Genomic DNA, 13,610 nt, shown 5'->3' on the forward strand with positions numbered 1-13,610 from the left:
ATCAGTTGGCATTTATAGAATGCTTTAAGGTTTACAAAGTAAAGCATGAAGTCCTGTGTCTCTTCCCATTTGAGACTCATACAAATACTAAGGGCAATTGATCATTTTTTATTAGTTCCATTTTACAGATAAAGGAACTGAAACTGTAATTTTTTTTTTTGGATTATACATCTAGTAGTCAAGTCAAATCAGTAATCATTTATTAAGCTCTAGTAAGTGCCAGGTGATGTGATATGCTAGGGATATAAATAAAGGGAGGAGAACAGCCCCTGCCTTCAAGGAACTTACAATCAAGGTGGGTAGACATTATGCAAATAACTACACTCAGATAAGGCCTCTACCTTATTTATGTTATAGCTGATGTTATAGCTCCAGTTGCAATCCTTGCTTCCTGGAAGCTGGGGCTGGTGGATCTCTTGTTCTGGTAAGTGTTCAGTTTACCAGCTTAAGTGGGCTAAGAAAATAAGATGTCTTCACTAAATTCAACACAGGAGGAAGAGAATGGTAGTCTAAGCAAACATAAACAGTTTCGTTAAGAAAATGGAGGAAATCAAAATAGGACTCAACTAAGAGTAGCCCTGTACTTTTAGCCTAGGTAAAATGAGACCTAGGTTTAAAAAAAAAGTAAAGGATAAATTAGAGATAATCTAGAGATTGAGGGTCTGGGAAATGTTTCCTGGAGAAGGTAGGATATCAGAAGCAAGATTTGAATTTGTCTTTTTGACATTGAAATCATCATTCTCTATCTATTATTTGGCTGCTATAGACTAACTAATCCATAAGCCCCAATCATACTTCATTAAAGCAACCTCATCAAAGGCCTCACTGCCTGGTATCATGCTATTCTCTTTTGCCTCATTTTCCATTCAATGGTAGTTATTATGAACAGAACAGGACTAAGTTTTGATTTTAAAAAGTGATTTTTTTTTTTTTAGATTTTTCAAGGCAATGGGGTTAAGTGGCTTGCCCAAGGCCACAGGGCTAGGTAATTATTAAGTGTCTGAGGTCGGATTTGAACCCAGGTACTCCTGACTCCAAGGCCGGTGCTCTATTCACTGCGCCACCTAGCTGCCCTAAAAAGTGATTTTCAAGATCAGAGAAGAACAGCACTGATATTTGTATTAAAGCGAAGAATTAGGAGGACACATTACAAAAAAAAAAAGCAGACTTCCTTTTCTTCGATGAATGATTACTAAGTCATTTCATTAAGCCAAATTATAAATCTGCTTTTCAATTAAGTGTCTCATGACTGTCAGAGACGTGATGAGCGTATTTCCATTTTCCAACTTCATCTTGACAGAAACATCAGAAAGTGTCTGATTTTCTTTAATAGCCATCCTCTGGGTTAGGTTATTGTTTAGCCTACTGTGTCTTGTGTCATTTGGCAGGTATGGTGCCCTGGAATTTTCTTGTGTCTATATGGATATATATGGATATACGGATAAATCAAGATAATGAGGAAAGGGCAGACACATTCCGTAGGGCTATTTTAAAAGGCCCCCTACTGAAACTCCTATTCCCCCCACCAAAATCACAGTAAGAGAAAATAACACTTCCCAGATACTAGGAGATTATTTGATCCTTTAAAGAGGGGAATTTCCGGAGAACTGCGGGAATTTCAAGTAAGCAGGGGATATTTATTTGCCCGGCCACTCAACAAATCATGCCCCATCAAAGCGAGGGCTGCCACCGTCGTCTCCACCCTCCCCCTCCCCCTGGGTGGGCGAGGGGCAGCGTGCCCTCCGAAGCCCTCCAAGCCCCGCCCCGGCTGCTCCTGCTTCGCCGCCTCCAAGGCCGCCTTCCGTGGGATACTCTCGGGTGATTCATGGCTCTCGCAGGCGGCTGCCGCCCCCCAGGCCCGCGGTGGAGAGGCCGTGGGTTTGCCGCGCCTGGGCCGGCCCGGCGGCGCCGAGCCCGGGATGGAAGGAGCGGGTCTGAGGGCGGCGGGCTGTCGGCCGGGGGGCGCAGCCTCCATCCTCTCGGGCCGTGCCCCCCGAGCGCGGCCAGCCCCCTCCCCTCCCGCAGGTAACCGGCTCTCCCCCGCGGCCCCCGGCCTTGGGCTGCGCGCCCCCGGGGCACGGTCCCCAAGCCCCCCGGCTGCGTCCGCAGTGGGGGAGGCTGCGCCTGGCCGCCAAGCCCCCGGCGTCGAGGCGACACCCCCAGCCCCCGCTGCCGCCCAGGCGGCCTGTCTGCGGTCTCCTCCTCCTCCTCCTCCTCCGCCTTCCTCTCCCTTGGCCTTCGCGGGACGCGCTGGGCAGCCCGCGCAGCCCCCGGCCCCTCCGGCTGCCCAGGCTCCTGCCTTTCCGGGTGCGCCTTCTGTGGGTCCCTTGGCCCCTCCCCGGAGGTGGGGAGATGGGGATGCAGGAGCGGGAGGGCCAGGGCGGGCGGGGGGCGGGGGAGTGCCAGGCTGCCCCCGCCCCCTCGAGTGAGTGACTGGCCGCGGAGGGCCTCCTCCCTCCTCCCCGCCGCCGCCAGCTCCCGCTCGCCCCTGCCCACTCCGGAGAGGACGTTCCGCGCCGCCGCCGCCGCCGCCGCTTCTTTCACACTTTACTTGGGGATCCGTGTGCGTGTGCGTGTGTGTGTCTCACAGTTTCCAGAAAGCTGCCCGCGCCGCCCCCTCCCCACGCGCGGAGCCCGGCTGGGGCGCTTTGGGCTTTTACTCCAAGCAGCAGGGGACGAGGGGGCGACCCACACACACAGAGGGGAGGAGGAGGAGGAGGAGGAGGAGGAGGGAGGAAGAACAAGAAGGAGGGGAAGGGGCGGGGGGCGGGAGGCTGGCCACCTTCAGCCCCCCCCCCCAGCGCCCAAGGTAAGTAGCAGCCTCATCCCGGGCCCCGGGGCGGGCGGAGCCGGCTGCGGAGCCCGCCCACGGCAGCGCTGCCCGGGCATCCCGGGCTGGGCAGGCTGGCAGGGCGGGAGGCAGGCCGGTCCGCCTGCGGGGTGTCTGTCGCCCGGAATGGATGGAGCGGCGGGGGTCGTGCTGCCGCAGCTGCCGCCGCGGAGGGGGGAGAAGCCGGAGATGGGGTGCTGAAAAGAAGGGGCCGGGATGCTGCTGACGACTTTCGTCACGTTGAGGCCTGGGTGGTTGGTGTGGAGACACCCCTCCCTTCCCACCCCCACGTCCCCGCCGCCCTCAGCCTTGCTCCTCTGTGAGCCGTGCTCGGAGCTCCCTACTTGGCAAGCTGGAGCTAGGGGAGCGTGGAGGGGAAGAAAATCCGGATCCTTACCCCGGGTCGCTCTGCCCCTTCTCCCTCTGCCTTTCTCTGCCGCTGCATGTCGTGCAAGGTGGTGTGAGCTTTGGGATTCCTAAAGTTTGGGGGGGGGGGCTTTTTTTTTTAAAGTGGCTTATTGCCGTGCTTCTGTTTTTCTAGCAGCGTATATAATTCGTGCCCGTTCGAGGTAGCATGGGAGATCGGACTTGATTCGGGGACTGTGGGGTGCTTGGATTGTACAAGAGATTTCCTCGCCCTCCGCAATTCTCAAAGTGTCGCTGCCTTTACTCAGCTGGATCGTGTCCTTCCCTTGTTGGCAAGCCTACACTGCCCCCCTCTCACCCCACCCCATCCCCATAGAAAGGATGCTTCTTTTACACGCTCTGTGTGTGTGTGAGAGAGAGGTCGTTTGTTTTGCAGGGATCTGATCTCTCATTCATTCCCATTCTTCATTCGAATCATGTCTCAGACATGTTGATGATATTTGGGGGGCTAGCTGTTTCTTTCCCTTAAGAGTTGCATGTAAACGATATAAATATGCACACTCATTAATCTTGAGGTTTGAGAAAGAAGGGAAATCCTTTTTTGCAGTGGACAACTGATGGCCTGGGAGCTGGCTCCTTTTTTGCGTATAGATGCTGAGAATTGTTTTGAAAAGAGAATATTAATAAGCAGAGCATAAATTAGTACCATAAGTTCTGCAGTTGAAAACATCCCTGTTACGCATCACTCCCTGGTAACCCCTGCCTGTGATGTATAGCTGTGTGCCTGTGTGTCAGTACACACCTCCAACTCACTCGTAAATGTGAATTCAGGTAACCCCATATATTTATAGGTTGTAGTAGTTTTTAAGAGGGCTTGGCAGCCCGTATAGCTTGGTGGAAAGACCATGACTTTGGAGTTAGAATATTCAGGTTCCAGTCCTGGCTAAAGTCACTTACTATTTGTGACCAAGTCATTTTAGCTCTCTGAGTCTGTTTCCTCTTCTGTAAGATTGGGATAATAATACACTATCGACCTCATCAAGTTGTTGTGAGGAGAGCATTTTCTCAACCCTAGGGCACTGTATGGATTTGAGCCATGAACAACGCTGGAACTGACAGTTACTTCATAGTGGATTCATACAATGGAAGCCTCACCCTATCACAGTGCTAGTCTTCTGAAGAAACTTGTATTAGTGGAGGGTAGAAGTGAATCACAGGTTCACAGAATTTTGTAAGGGCTGGAAGGAATCTTAGAGATCAACTTGTGCGCCCTCTTGATATATACAAATAAAGAAACATTACTTCCCATTTGAAGAGAAGGCAATATTTCTGCAGGGCTTTTGATGCTTGTTTACTATTTGGTTCAGCTGGATAACCATATATAGATATATACAGACACACAAATGTGTATGCTTATGGTATCTCTCTCTCTCTCTCTCTCTCTCTCTCTCTCTCTCTCTCTGCTTGCTTGACTTCTCTCCATCGATATCTTTCCAGAACTTTAATTTAAAACTGAAGTCATCATTCTCCCCCTTCCCCCCCTAACCTCATCCCAGTTTATGCTGTTGGCACCTTCCCAGTCATCCATGCTGAAAACCTCACTCCTTCAACATCTAGTCATTCTGCCTCTTCAGTCTTTCTTCCATCTGTCCCATCATTTCACTCCGAGTGCCAGGGCCCTGGTTCAAGCCCTCAATAATTTTCACCTGGAATATTATCATAAGCCTAATTGGGCTTCCTGCTTCCATTCTATCCTTCCCACAAGTGCTAAAATTATCTTCCTAGTCCATAGATCTGACCATGTTGTTCCACTGCTTAAACCATTTAGGGGTTTCTCCTGCTCCGTAGGGTAAAGTTCAAACTTTATCCTAGCATCAAAGGTCCTCTACCCTTTGCCTTCATTCTATATTTGTAAGAATTACTTCCCAATCTTATTTGATATTACTCATTTTCACACATTCCCTTGAGTTCCAGCCAAAATGGACTGCTTACTCTTCCTCCATCTGTCCTTTTTTCTACCTTCAGGCATTCTTGAAGGTTATTCACCTCTTACTTGAACTTTTCTCCTTTCAAAGTTCAGATCTTTTTTGTTTAAGTCCCTGATCCTGTCCAACTGAGAGTAATCTTTCCCTCAAATTTTCTTTTAGTACTTTGCCTGACTCTCTTTTTTTTGCCTCTGTCACATTCTGCCTTGTTTCATGTTTATCTGTGTGTATATCTAGTGGGGTCCCCCACTGAATTATGGGCTCCTGTAGGAAAGGAGTGTTCATTATCGATTATGTAATCCCCCTGGCAAGCCCAGGGCCTTGCAAATAATAGTCCCTTAATATTGATTGAGTTGAACATTTCTTTATATATTAAGCCATTTATGTGTATTAAGTACATAAATGAATGTTTAGTTGGATTAGGATGAGCATAAAAGGCAGTATTTTGTATTGGTTTGAGAGTTGCTCTGTGTTCACAGAGGTCCTGCCTCTGATGAAGACTGGCTATATGAACCTGGGCAACTCACTTAATTTCTCAGTGCTCTAGGTAATTCTCCAAGACTATAAGTTGCCAGGTGTTGACCTGAAATGTTTCTCACCTGAATGTTCCTTAACCCAATAAAATAATGGGTTCAATGTTTGATGGTGAATACCAAAAGAAGTACAAAGAATTGGAACAATTCAGAGGAGAGCAAAATCACTTGTAGGTGGAACCTAAGAAAACTTCTTGGAGGAGGTTGGCATTTGAATTTGTTCTCAAAAGATGACCAAGATAGGCCATTCCAAATATGAACAAAAGAGTAAGAAACTTTGGTTTCTATATTAAACTACTCTATCTTTCTTACCTTTTATAGCTGATTCCTTATTGAGTTCTGCCTTCAATCTCCTCTATCTTTTTGTCACTATTAGAGTACAATAACTAACTTATTATCTATCCTCTGCCTGATTCAAGACAATTTCCTCTCAGTGGGTCTACTCCCCATCCTACCTCCTCCAACTCGTCATTCATAATCATATCACCACCAGTCTAATTTTTATGTGTATATCTTGTCATATCACTTTTATTTTAAACTGTATTCAGTGCCTCTCTATTCTTTAATAGCTAAAGTTTATACTACTTGGCCTGGTATTTGGACCCCTTCACAATCTCGCCCTCTTCCTTCTTTATATATTCTATGCTTCAGCCACAATGGGTTATTTCAAGACTTCTGAGATAATATTTGTAAAGAGCTTTGCTTAATGCCTTGTAGGTTCCTTTTTTTAAGGTTTTTTGCAAGGCAAATGGAGTTAAGTGGCTTGCCCAAGGCCACACAACTAGGTAATTATTAAGTGTCTGAGGCTGGATTTGAACCCATGTACTCCTGACTCCAAGGCCAGTGCTTTATCCACTATGCCCCTAGCTGCCCCACACCTTGTAGGTTCTTAATAAATTCTTGTTCTGTTCCATTTCTCTTTTCCTGATTGTACCCTGACCATTCTTGCCTCCATACTTTTTCTCATGATAATTCCTTAAACCTGGAAAGACCTTCTCTTCTGTTAAATTCCTATCCACCCTTTAAAGCGCATCTGAAATTTGACTTCCTCCATGAAGCCTACACTGATCTGCCTTTAAACCCACTTTTCCCATGGATTTTGTGATGCATTTACCAATTAATATCATGTGTTGTAAAACATTTCTATATTTCTCATTTCCCTTCCAGATTTTAAGTATGAATGGATACCATGTGTTACTTCAACTTTCAGTCCTCATTGTCCTAAGACAGTACTCCATATAAAAGTATAGAGTGTTCAAACATCTTACTGTGGTTTTAAGCCTTAATAACTTAAAATTCATTAAGACTTTTTTCGATGCCCTCTATTCAATTCTATATGTGGAGGGGTTTTTTTTTAGGTTTTTGCAAGGCAAACAGGGTTAAGTGACTTGCCCAAGGCCACACAGCTAGGTAATCTTGGAGTTTTTGAATTAAATTGCTTGCTGAATTAAAAGCAGTTGAGGCAATCTGTAGCAAAATAAATTGTTGGGAAATAAGGGAAGTTAAGACTAGAAACCTTGAAAGCTAAAAACATGGTTTTAAATGCCAGACTAAAGAAGTTAAACTAACTTCAGTAGGCAACATAGAACTGTCAGATTTTTAACTGGCTGAATGACGTGACCTGAATTGGCAGCTGTGTGAAAAATGGTTTGGAAGGCAGAGAACAGTAGATGTGGGGAGACCTAAAATATGATTTTTGTGAAGTGAATCTTTATTTTAAAAAATTGCATTGAGACTGATTCCCCTCCCCATTTCCCCCATAATTTCATACTTCCTGCTGTGACTGGCCCCTGAAGATTTGAATGAATACTCAGCTCAGCTCAGTCACCCAGTTGTATTTTTGTTTTCAGCTCTTTGTAAAGTACTGTACAATGTGCCTGCCATTAGAAATACTCAATGCATTTCTTTGCACTGATCAAACAGAAGAGCTGGTAGTAGGTGCAAACCGTCCAACCAACCAACCAAAAGCTCCATGAATTGCTTCTGGATCCAGAGAAAGAGAACGGGTACTGGTCCTTATTGTGGCAACTTTTTTTCCTGCCCTAAAATGAGGAACCAAAAAATATGTCTTTGATTTCATGGGAGTGAGGAAAGGGGAAATAAGGTCTAGCATTCTCTTCTTTGACTTAGTCAAAGAATTGTACATTTGAGCTTCTCTACATCTTCATTTTACACATTAGTTATCTAAGATTCAACAAGGTTAAGTAACTTGCCCCCAAAAACCAAAGTTATCAGAGGTTCCTTTGAACCAAGGTCCTCTGATTCCAGAGAGAATATGTTCACTCCATTTTCTTTGCCAAAAAATTATCAAATGATCTCCTTTAATACTGATTTACCTTTTCACCTCATGTAGAGTAAGTCATGAGGTCTTTCTTTAGACATTTTTAATCTTGTTAATAATAAGTAAGTAGCCCTTAGTCCCATCTTGCAACCTGACATAGATTTTTTTAAAATATTAAGTGTTTACTTTGAGAAGTACTCAGTTTCTTAGAGTATAAATAGAATAAAAACCAAGAAAGTGATCATTCTTACCTTTTCATCATTATTTGATTTTCTGTGCAGGTTTATAATTTCTGAAGGGTGCTGATTATATGTCCCATTTTTCTAACCTAACATGTATTTTCCCCATTTCCTTTGGTAAACTATTAATAAACATTCTAAAAGAATACTAGTTTGAGATTAATCTCCATGGTACTTCTTTGCCATACCGTATTTACTTACACAATTGTCTTTTTCTAATGTATTTTTTAAATTTTTTTTGGTGAGGGGGCAATTATGGGGGTGAGTCTGGACTTGTGATTTCTTCCTTGTAAGGAACTTCCAATGTGAAATTTTCTCCCACCAATATACATTTTGAGCTCTCTGATTATGATTATATAATGCATCAATCTAGAATTGAAAGGGATTTTAAAAGGTCAGTGATCTAGTCTCAACTCCCTAATTTTAGAGATGAGGAAACTACATCTCAGAGAAGTTGATTGATTTATTTGCTCAAGGACACATAGGTGTAATAAGTGATAAAATTGGAACTCAAGCTTATTTGAACTAATGACTTCAAGTTCATTACTGTTTTACTTTTTTGATGTACTGTGTTGTCTTCTTTAAATTCTGAGAGTTTCCAAGAAAAGTTTCCAAGTTGGTGATAGAGAGTTTAGAGGTTAGTGACTTTCCCAGGTCAAACAGTTGAGTGTGAAAGTCAGAGTTTGAATTCATTTCTTCCTTACTCTTAAATCCTTCCTTTCTATCCATTATTGATTGTTTTGTTCATAACTATTATAAAAATCTGCCAACCCTAAAAGTGATGGTTTTTGGATTTAGTTTATAAATTCTGAAGGATATTGCTTTCAAAAATCAATAATTTGTTACTGGACTCTCACTCCTTCATTTCTACTTTGTTATAAGGGTCCTATGTTGTTGTTAACCTTTTCTACTCTGACCTTTGTAAGAGCTGAAAAAGGGGAGCATGACTTTATCTGGGTACACTCCAGAATTTCATACACATGAATCATAGGCAAGAGACCTAGTGGGCCCCAACAGGAGAAGGCTAAGTTCTTGGACTTGCTTATTGGAAACTTAACTTGGTATCTATACAGGTGTTAAGTATTCTCTGTGGCTCACAAATTGAAGTAAACAGGTCACTGTGTTCTGCACCAGCTGGCCTTCAAGAGTTGCCCCTAGCAGATCACATTACAGTAATTCAGTCAGGAGGTTGCAGAGGCTGGGAGCTAACCAAAGGAGAGAATGGGCCAAAGGCTCTGCTCTCCTCCACCCCAATATTTTGTATATAAAATTTTTTAATACATTCTCTTCATCTTCCCTCTGCTGTATATTATAGGGTTCAATTGTATTAAACTCAGTAGTTTAATACTAGGTAGTTTAAACTACTTAAATATAGGTAGTTTAAGAGATTTGCCCCAAAACCTATACTAAGGCAAGTCAACAGATAAAATTTAGGCTTATCTAAAATTCAAATAAATATTATTAGTGTATTCATTCTATTTGGGATATAATTCTCCCATTTTTAAAAAGCCTCAGACAAATATCCAAACATATAAATGAGACAAATGGGTGATCATATTTAAAAAAAGTATTTCTTCATATTGTGCTGGAATCTTATGTTGAGAAACCTAGATAGAGAAGTGGGGGTAATCCAGTTTTTTCTTTATTCTTGGTCTACTTGGGGACTTCGGAGAGAGAAGATATCATAACCATATTACTATCTATAAAAATGGTTTTTAAAATCTGTGAAATTATAAATTCACGGGGTCATAGATTTAAAAGTCAGAAGGGGATTAAAAGATATGTAGTTCATTTTACAGATGGGGAAACTGAGACTTAAGAAACTTTCTTGGGGCCACACAGTTTGAAGGCAAACTTAAGGCCCTCTGTAAAGCCATTGTTTATTGTGTTATGCTGCCTTCTCAAAAGTAAAAGTTTTAATTTAACCAGTCCTGAAGTCAACTATTTTGTTAACTCAGGAATTGTTAACTTTTCTCACTTTCATGAAAAAATAATTCATATATTAATCACTTGAATTTGGGGCTTATAGATCATACTTATAGAGGTAGTTTATGGATGGAGATCATTTAACCCAGGGTTGTCTAAGTTTATGTTTAAAAAGTTTCTATTGAAACAATAGACAATATATTTTGATATGCCATTTTAGTGAGAGTTCTATAGTAGCTCAGGTTCGTTTACTAAAGCATTTAGAAAAGCCACAGGAGAGTTGCATAAAATCTCCCTGCCAAGCTGCAGGAGACCCATGGGCTGCATTTTAGACAGCCCTGATCTAACACCAATCCCCTTATTTTCCACATAAGGAAACTGAGTCACAGTGTGGTGAATCTACTTGCCCAGGGTCACACAAATAAACAAGAAAGCTAGGACTCCAACCTAGGTCTTATAAAGATGAGTGCCACTTCACCATTAACAACACACTTCATGCAGCTTCTGTCAATGCAGACATTCATAGCAAACTAATAGTCTTTCTTGCCTCTTACAACTTGAATGAGGAGTGCTCTTTTAAAGTTAGCTTTTAAAATATGAAGAGTGGATATAGCACAGACTTGTCTCCCAGCATTGCATAAAAGCTATGAGAAGAGAAGGAGCAGGAAGGATCATCACACTGTGTCTATTTAAAAAATTGTGGCAGGTGTGACTTTTAAGAGATCATAATTCAAGAGTTTATCTAAAGTACTATGTGAATTATGACTTAGAAAAGAAAAAAAAAACCTTAGGCATTCATCTAGTTTAAATACACATGGTCTTTAGCTTACTTGTCCATGCTAACCGCTGCAACAAGAAACAACATGACATGCTGTGTACATTGTGTAATTATGGCTATAGAAGTTGGAAGTAAATCAGGTTGGCTTGTACCTTTCAATTCAACAAATGATTAAGTGTCTACTCCATGAAGGGACCTGGGATTACAAAAATGAAAATGGAATGAGTTCCTGTCCTCAAGAAGCTTACGTTCCACTTGGGTGAAAGGAGATTCAAAGTAAATGTAAAATCATACAAATTAATTTCTAGATGGGGAGACCACTAACAACAGGGAGGACTGGGAAAAGCCTTAGGTTGAACATTCTACATGAACTATGCTTTGAATTCTATGTGAATTGTGGAAGTTTATACAATAGCAAGAATTATAGCTTTGGGCTTAGAAGATATAGTCCCTAGATTGTGATCTATCATTAAATATAGTAGAGACTACTTTTCCTTGTATGAACAAGAAAAGGAAAGTCTTTTCTACTTTGATGTGGATATTTAAAAAATTAGTTAATATGCATTGTATGTCATAAATGTTTTAGGAATTAAATGTTGACTTAATTTTCAATACCTGCACTTTTAATATATTAAAGGGTTTATAGAATATCTCAGGTAAGTTTCTACCATATTGAAAAATCTTTGGCAGGAAAGTGGACATATCAAATGCCTTAGTCTCTAGTCAAAGGGAAAGGAGCAGGTCAGCTATAACAAAATAATACCCTTTGGAACATGTTTTTGATTTATAATCAGTCTTGTATAGTCAGCTGACATTACTGAACCATAATATCCAGATTTATTGGGGTTACCTTAGTTTGTTTGTTTTTTTGGCTTGAGGAATGAATGAGCAACATTTTAGTTTTCCAAAGTAGTCCATCTTTGCCTGTCCCAAAATCCAGGTCACATGAGCATGCTAGGGACTCTCAGACCAAAAGAATGTGTCGGATTCAAGGCAAGTTAACTGAGAGGATAACTTTTGTTATAAGCAAAACTGGAAATCCCATGTTCAACAAATGGAGAGATTCAAGAGTCAACCTTTACTTTCCTATCCCCCCCCCCCCAAAGCTGATCAGTTCGGAAGGGGCACTTTTTTTCTTTCAAATCAATGAGGCATGGAATTTTTGTATCAGGCCACCAGTGCCCACCACAATCTTTTACATTATGGTATCCCTCGATCTGGAAGGGCTTCTGTCTCTTACCATCCTATAACTCCCATCCGTCCTTTCGATACTCAGCTTTTTAACCTTTTAAATCCCAAACCTCTCTCCTGCTTCTTTTTGCTTATTCACTTAGCCAACTTCCTGATCAAGTCTTACCATTTCTCTTTTCAAACCTTTCACCATGCCTCTAATGAATACTTCTAGCCCATTCCCTCCTACTAATCCCCTTCTTCATTTTCTTCACCAACATCCTTGCATTTCCTTCTCATTATCAGACACTTGCTTCCTTCGGCTTCTTTGCCTCATCCTTCTTCCTTACTCTAAACTCCTTGCTTTTCCTGTCCCTTAGCTCCTCCCTTTGCGCTCTCTCCAATTTTCCTACAACAGACCCTCTGCTCTTTCTGCCCTCTACCTGCCTCTGCGTGTTCCTTGCAGCTCCCATGGCCCGGGGCAACTTGCTTACTGTAGTCATGAAAGCAGTTGTCTTTTACTATGTTCATTACTTGTAAAAAAAAAATGGAATGTTAAACAACAGTACTACTCTTACCCAGTTTCAGGAATTTATTTTTCCTGTTTATTTTTTCCCCTTAGCATATATGTAACCACTTTAGATTCCCTTATATTTTCTCTTTTTTATTTTCAGGACTCTTAAACTGTTAAAGAAAACCTTGGTTCTTTATCTCTCAATCTTTATCCCTTTCTCCATTGGTTAATAGAAAAAAATGAAAAGGTTTTATGATTTTCTTTTTTTTAAGTATAGGCAATACATCTTGACAGTAGATTAAAGTTTGACTAAATTAAATAACTGAAGGGGTTTACCAAAGATGCTACTCATTGTACTGTAGAAATTGCTTACTGCATAGTAGTAGTTACTGAATACAAAGGGAGACTATTGGATTAATTAAATTTCAGTGGGCCTGCTCTTGTAACTTATGATTTTCATCCCTCTTGGCCTCTCTTGGTTGTCTGGTTAAGTGTTACCTTAACTTGAACTGACCTAGTTTTTTTCCTCCTTTGTTGTGGTATTTATTGCTTTCCAATGCTCTCAGTGAGATTGGCATAAGATCATAAGACAGTTCTATGATCTGAGATGGTACATAATAGTTTCAAGTGAGGAAATTCCTCAGCTAAGAATAACTCAACTTTTTGTCCATTTCCTCTTCAGGATTCTAGGACACATAGCCTTTTGGGGGCTAAGGGGGGCAGAACTCTGAGGAAACATCACACAATATTTAAACTGGAATAGTTTAGGGTATAAAACTGCTAGTAGAACCCATTATCAGTAATAGAATTACTCTGAGTGCTATTGGACTCTTTGGGAAAACACTCTGTAAGGCAGAGGAGGTCTATGGTGGTTTTAAAGTAACAACTTTCTTCTGAGGTTCTACATTTTACCCACATGCTGAGAGTGTTACAGTAGAGTTTTTGTTTGTTAGACAATATGCTAAGACAGACTGTTTATGTTTCACCT

General features: G+C 41.8%; 1 protein-coding gene across 3 annotated transcripts in view; it reads left to right on the top strand.

Annotated features, from left to right (window-relative positions):
* Positions 1-2,714: 2,714 nt before the first annotated feature.
* C2H1orf21 (chromosome 2 C1orf21 homolog) overlaps positions 2,715-13,610 on the top strand; it is a 266,665-nt gene continuing 255,769 nt past the window's right edge. Inside the window, exon 1 of one of the 3 annotated variants that reach the window (XM_074222218.1) lies at positions 2,715-2,809. The gene's annotated coding sequence lies outside the window, so the exon portion shown is untranslated. Of the gene's footprint in view, positions 2,810-3,150; positions 3,286-13,610 lie in introns of those variants that run through there. The other 2 variants (XM_074222220.1, XM_074222219.1) reach the window with 2 other exon arrangements.

Source organism: Macrotis lagotis, chromosome 2, assembly GCF_037893015.1.
Source record: "Macrotis lagotis isolate mMagLag1 chromosome 2, bilby.v1.9.chrom.fasta, whole genome shotgun sequence".
NCBI lineage: Eukaryota > Metazoa > Chordata > Mammalia > Peramelemorphia > Peramelidae > Macrotis > Macrotis lagotis.